Source organism: Echinops telfairi, unplaced genomic scaffold (genome assembly GCF_000313985.2).
Source record: "Echinops telfairi isolate 266 unplaced genomic scaffold, ASM31398v2 ScPeMD7_7475;HRSCAF=8513, whole genome shotgun sequence".
Taxonomy (NCBI): Eukaryota; Metazoa; Chordata; class Mammalia; order Afrosoricida; family Tenrecidae; genus Echinops; species Echinops telfairi.
Genome location: NW_022111379.1, coordinates 13,094,603 through 13,100,881, shown reverse-complemented (window position 1 = coordinate 13,100,881; position 6,279 = coordinate 13,094,603). Strand labels below are relative to the sequence as shown.

The following is a 6,279-nucleotide window of genomic DNA, read 5'->3' as shown; positions in this document are numbered from 1 at the left end:
CCCTGTACATTAACAGAAGAGGAGAGAGAGAGAGAGAGAGAGAGAGAGAGAGAGAGAGAGAGAGAGACAGAATGAATATGAATGACCAAAGGAGCATTTGGCTGTCGGGGTTAAATAGAACTTTGTAAATGGTGATTACTACCTGGTCTGAAGCAATACCAACCCATATACTTCTATATACAAAGAGAGGCTTAAGTGTCTTTGAGCTGTAGTCAAAATAATAAGACACTCTTCCTATCAACTACTGTAACTTTAACCTCAGGACCCCACCAAGGAAATTCACACCTTCCCAACCTGATGAGTGCATTCTACTTATCAACATTTACAGCACAGCTAAAGCAATCCCTGCATTCTTTTAAATATCATTTGGGTTAAGAGAGGAATGATACAAATCTGTGCCTGTACACCATCCCAGATTCTATGTGTCTCTCAGGGAACTGACATCCACAACGTTCCAACTTGAGAGAGCCCAGAGCCTCTGGGCTCTCTCATTTTCAAGTGGCAGCTAGAACGCTGGAGACCTTTCGTTTACCAGCAGTTTACGGGTTCAAATGACCTTCAGATAAATTTGACTCCTTTACTTTTATATCATTGTGCACTAACAGCTTGTCTTCCTTCACATAATGCCACTGGGCTATTTTCAAAGCACATTCATTTTGTCTCCCCAAGAGGTCTTAATGGGTTTCCCAGGCACCAGCTGCGACTTAATCTGTCTTCCTGGCAGTTTCAAATGCTAAAGTGTTCTCTGGGCCTTCCCTTGTGCTCCAAAGTGCAGGTAATCCTTACCCCCACCCACCCACCCCACCCCCGGCACCCCCACCTCCTTTGGCAGAGATTCAGTTGCAACTAGTGTATATATCATGAGCATATGTCGTCAAAAGGAAAGAATTCCCTAACAGAAGAGATGGTATATGAGAAATTTAAAGGCCCTTAAAAACTACTGGGAAAACTTTCTACCTCAGCTAAGTAATCTGGCATGATATACTCAAGAAACAAATGGGCTTTTAATACTGTTGGCACACTGGCGAAGATAAACCATCTAGAACTAAAAACACTGAAATGACGAGGTGTGCTTCTGATTTGGGCATTTATTGAATAGCAACACTTCTATGAAGTGACATAGTAAAATGTCATTAAGCTATTAGCACACAGATCATTAATATTTCGTTTTACCCAAACCTAAAGAAAAGTCATATCCCCCTACCATCACCATCTCAGAAAACTACTTAATAGCTGTCTAACCTTTGAACCTCAGCTTCATAAAAGGGCCCACCCTATTTACCCACAAAGCCTTAGTTCAACCTCTAAAGAAAAATCATAACACCTTAAGAAGATGATAGGGACTATTATCCTATCATTAATTTATCTGAAGGCAAACACCACAAATTCTAATTTCATAAGAGACTAGTAACTTCACCTATTAGATAAAATTGTACAAAGCACCAGAAATAACTCTACTTATTCATTCAAAGAAAACACTTCCCTAAAAGCTATTTTATAAAAGAATTATTTACTTGAAAATATTTAGCTTGAAATATTTATCCCAAATATTAATATCATTAACACCTTAATCCATTTAATGTAAAAAATGACATGATCTATTTTAGCCTGTACACAAATGCCAGCATTGTGAATCATTTAATATCCTTTCCAATTACTCTATAGATTAAAATAAAAACTCTACAATGTTGTAAATAAAATTAATGAAACTTTAAGATATTTCTCTGGATAGGCAGTGTTCCTTCTGCCCTTAAATGGGAAATACAAGAAGCTCTGGTGGCTTAGTGGGCTACAGGTTGGGTTGCTAACCACACGGTTGATTGTTTGAATCCACCAGCTGCTCCAAGGGAGAAAAATGAGGCTATCTGCTCTCACAAAGATTTATAGGCTCGAACATTCACGTGGGGCAGTTATATTAAGCCATTTGGTCACTAACAGCTGGAACTGACGTGATGGCAGTAAGGAATTAATGGGAAAGACAGTAATTAATTCTCAGCAACAGACTATGGTCATCTGTAAAATACTAACCTTCCCAGATAATTACATAACTAATCTTCACATCAATTCATTTTAACAATGGAAATTAAGCCCAACGGGTACACGATTCAAAGAATAATCACAAGTGAACACTATTTCAGATCGAATCCACATTAACTGTGATAATTAACTTATAGAGTAAGATTCTGTAATCCACTAAAAGGAAATTATAGTATCTCTTTGATAATATTATAGATAAGAGTTTGTACTAAAGTGCCAAAACAAAACTGAGATGCACTTTAGAGCCGCTCACTCACTACCAGAGTCAATGCTGACTCATAGTAACCCCCTGTGGGTTTCTCAGACTGTAACTACTTATAGGGAGTAGAAAGCCCGCCCTTTTCTCCCGGGAGCTGGTGGTGGTTTTGAACTGTCGACCATGTGGATCACAGCCCAATGCTTAACCACTGCACCACCACGGCTCCATCATTAGAGACAAAGGAAAAAATAAGTACTTGAAAAACAACCTAGTATAAAAGGCAAGTTCCTGGGGAATAAAACCGTCCTCAAAACACAAACAAGCAAGCAACAGAATAGCATCATTAGCTAGAGATTTCAATCAGGTTCTGATAGATTCTCAAGTCCCGTAAATAACATCAATTCCAAGTTCAGTGGTCACCTTTGTTTTTGCTTTATTTTACCTCTCTATGAAAACATAAATGTTGGCATTCACAATGGAACAATCGAGTTTCCTTAAAGTTTTACATCATCTTTCAATGGCTTCAACTTTTATCCATAAATTAAACATTCCCACATTCCACAATCAAACATAACCACAAATGGGGATAATATTTGTATCCAAGAGTAGCAATTCAACTAGCTAGACCTGCAATTCAACTGTCTGTATTATCCATCTATATGTCATATGAGCCACCTGAAACTCAGCATTCAGAAACTGTTCTCACCTTCTAAGTCTGCTCTTCAAAGTCTAGTTTTCTGCACTATATCTTGTAGGTAGCTAAAATCTGGAATTTATGTAAGATAATTATTTATCTCTACATAAATAATTTACATTGGCTTGTTGTAGTGGGAAGGTTAAGCCAATAAACCTCCTTTTTCTCAAATGGGGATAATCATGCCTATCCCCATTCACTTCATCAAGAAATGGTGGAAATAGCCATTGGGAAAAACATTTAACATTAGTCATACAGAACCCTAATGAGAGAATTTTAGTTAGGATCTCTTGCTTTGAGGGTGCCAATGAATGGTGAACAGGAACCACCATATATTTACTATTTTAATTTTGTTCCTGCTTTCTTATGACATGAAAGGAACGGTTCTGCCTTTGTGAATGAGTGTTACTGAAAGTTTTGCCGTATCTCCAACCTTCGTTCTTTGTGTCAATAGGGTCAGGTCAGGTAAATTTTTAATCTCTACAAGTCAACAATCCATGCATTGTAGTCTAAAAAGCTGTCCTATACCTGCATATTTTCCTCTTCTCAACAGTATTTTATAGTCTATATACCACTGGCTAAATTAACGATACTATTAAATTCAAGAGGCGTTCTACTGCCAGAAAGAGTTAGACATAGAAACCCACAGGGGCAGTTCCACCCTCTCCTATAAGTTTGCTGTAAGTCAGAATTGATCCGGTGGCAGTGAGTAAGTTTGGTATTTTTGTTTTAATTAATAGAATTACCACAAACTCCATGGGATTATTTATAATGTGCCCCAATAAAATGATAATATCTCTAAAGTGGACCAGCGCCATATAGACCATAGATTAGACATGTGAATGGATTTTCAGCTTGCACTTAATCATTAAGCCCTAATCTCCGAGCAACTTCTTGTGAAGTGGCCGTACTTGGCACACCTCCTCATGAAGAGACCACTGAAGGCATGCATGCTAGCACAGCATGAAGACACAGACAGGGCCTGCCACCAGAGGGAAAAGCATGTGGGTCTCCTAAAGGCTGCCATCTGGGTGAGGTGTCGGGTAAAGAAGCACATCTGCCTGTGTGATCCAAGGACTATACATAATAAAATCCAAGATCGGAGGATGGAACGGTATTAGAGCTCAAATTCTGACACACAGTTTGTAGCAGGTTCTGGATGACGGTGAAAACCCAAAATCCAGTTGCAAAGTCCTCCTATGGACTGAGTCTCCAGAGGAACCCAGTGACCCTCTCTGACCAGTACCCAGGCATGTAAACAGCCTTTCTGTCACAGTGCACAGGAGAGTGACTTCATGTGGGTGTAGCTGGCTAAAATTTAACATCTTATCATTTATTCTCCCTTTTGATTTTAAATCTGCTCTAGTTTTTATTATTTTCTGCTTTCTTTTTGATTTAGGGTTGTGTGTATGTGTTGGGTTTTGGTTTTAAGTTTTGTTTGTTGTTTTTTGTTTGGGGTGTGTGTGTGTGTTTGATTTTCTTTTTTCCCCCCAAGCCATTTTATTGATGCTACAAATTATATCATTATTACAGATATATCATTCCATAGTGCAATCACATCAAGCAGTATTGTACAATTGCTACTAAAATCCGTATCAAAACATTTTTATCATTTGATTTTCTTAGGTGAAATATAGGATAGAGAGAGTAATTGGACTGATAGCTTCTTAGGGTATGGAAGGGAAGGTTGGGGGAAATGGGGAGCTAATAATAACGGGCAAATGAAAATATTCTAAAATTGGTTTTGGTGATAACTGCATAGCTCTAATATATTTAAACCACTGCATTGTACGGTACATGAATTATGTCAATAAGACTGTTAAAAGTTTTAAAAAGCAATGGGTTATATGAAATGCTATGCTAGACTACTTGATTAATGTAAAAAGAATTCAAAATTCTCTTGGGTGGTTGAAGGAAGGCTCAAAGCTTTCTCATAGCCATGAGGTATTAATAAATGTTTCTCTCAACTTATGAAAAGCCTCAATATCTAGAAGTTAAAATACTCATGGAACTGAGGGTTGGCAATGAATTTCAGAATTTAAGTGAAATTCTTCAGGATTCTGCTAACTTGTGACCACACAAGGCTATATGATTTTAATGTTTCTGTAATGATAACGACATTGGTTAAAATATATATAAATGAATGCTTACCTACTGTTTTTGAAATACAATAGGAAATGCTAGAGGAGACACATAAGGAAAGTTCCGTTCCTGTCCTTAAAAGTTTTTACTTTTTAGCTGAAAAATACTAAATTCAGACAAACACTGACATAAAAGCAAATGAAATCAGTGGAATTACAAAAAAATCCCCAATGTGAAATAATAAAATTTCAGATTTTGAGACTAAAGAAAAAAGAAATGGAATGCAAACTATAATCCTAACAAATCCAAAAGAGAAAATAGTTTTACATTTCCAAGTTTAATGTCACTAATAAAATCCATGACTTTTACATCTTAATTAACCACCACCACCACCAAATTACAAAACCCGAAACTTCCTATTTTACAGCATACTTACCTTTACTTGCACCTGATTTTTTCACGGAGGCCACGTGATCTTCAGAAATTGCAAGTCGTCTCAACACATCAGCCAAAGCTGCCTTCAGCACTGTAATTTCATCTTCTTGTTGTTGAACTCTTAATTCAAGAGCTGACAGGCGATCTTGAACATCAGAAGTACTTGCCGCAGAAATACTATCATCTAAGAAAATAAGTTTTAAACAGGAATATTTTTAAGGGAAACAGCTTGAGAAGGAATCTAATGACAAATATAAAAAACTATATTGAATAATTGAATTAAAGTTCTTTTTCAGGCCAAAAAAAAAAAAAATGGGGAGAGGGAAGGATCTTTCACTATTGCAGATTATGTCAGTGTGGCTCAGCAACCCCTCGCTTTGACACCCATCCTAGAGCAATGAGGCCATACAGATGGGAGCCACTTGAAGGCCCATGGTGGAGAAATGGAGAAAGAGGATTTGGTACATTAAACACAGTGGAATACTACGGAATGTTAAAGAATAATGATGAATCTGTCAAACATTTCAACAGCTAAACCGAAGACATTAAACTGAGTGACATTTATCAATCACTAAAGGGTAAATACTATAGGAAACCACTATTGTAAAAAGTCACAAAATGGTTTTCACACTAAAAGAAACATTCTTTGATGGTTCTCAGGGATGGGAGAGAAAGGGAGAATAAGCTACTGACCTGAGGGGTAGATGTTTGTTAATTTGGGTAAAGGGGAAGGTAATATACAATAAGAGGGAGGTTGGTTAAAAATGAAAAAATAAACTAGAACATTGTATTTAATTTTTTAATAAGAAAAGCTAATGTATCTGATATATAA

At 37.0% G+C, this 6,279-nt stretch overlaps 1 protein-coding gene across 1 annotated transcript in view; it reads right to left on the bottom strand.

Annotated features, from left to right (window-relative positions):
• Nucleotides 1-5,629, bottom strand: part of EML4 (EMAP like 4) — a 92,116-nt gene extending 86,487 nt beyond the window's left edge. The window contains 1 exon segment of the mRNA XM_045285715.1: nt 5,449-5,629. The gene's annotated coding sequence lies outside the window, so the exon portion shown is untranslated.
• Between the last annotated feature and the right edge of the window lie 650 nt (nt 5,630-6,279).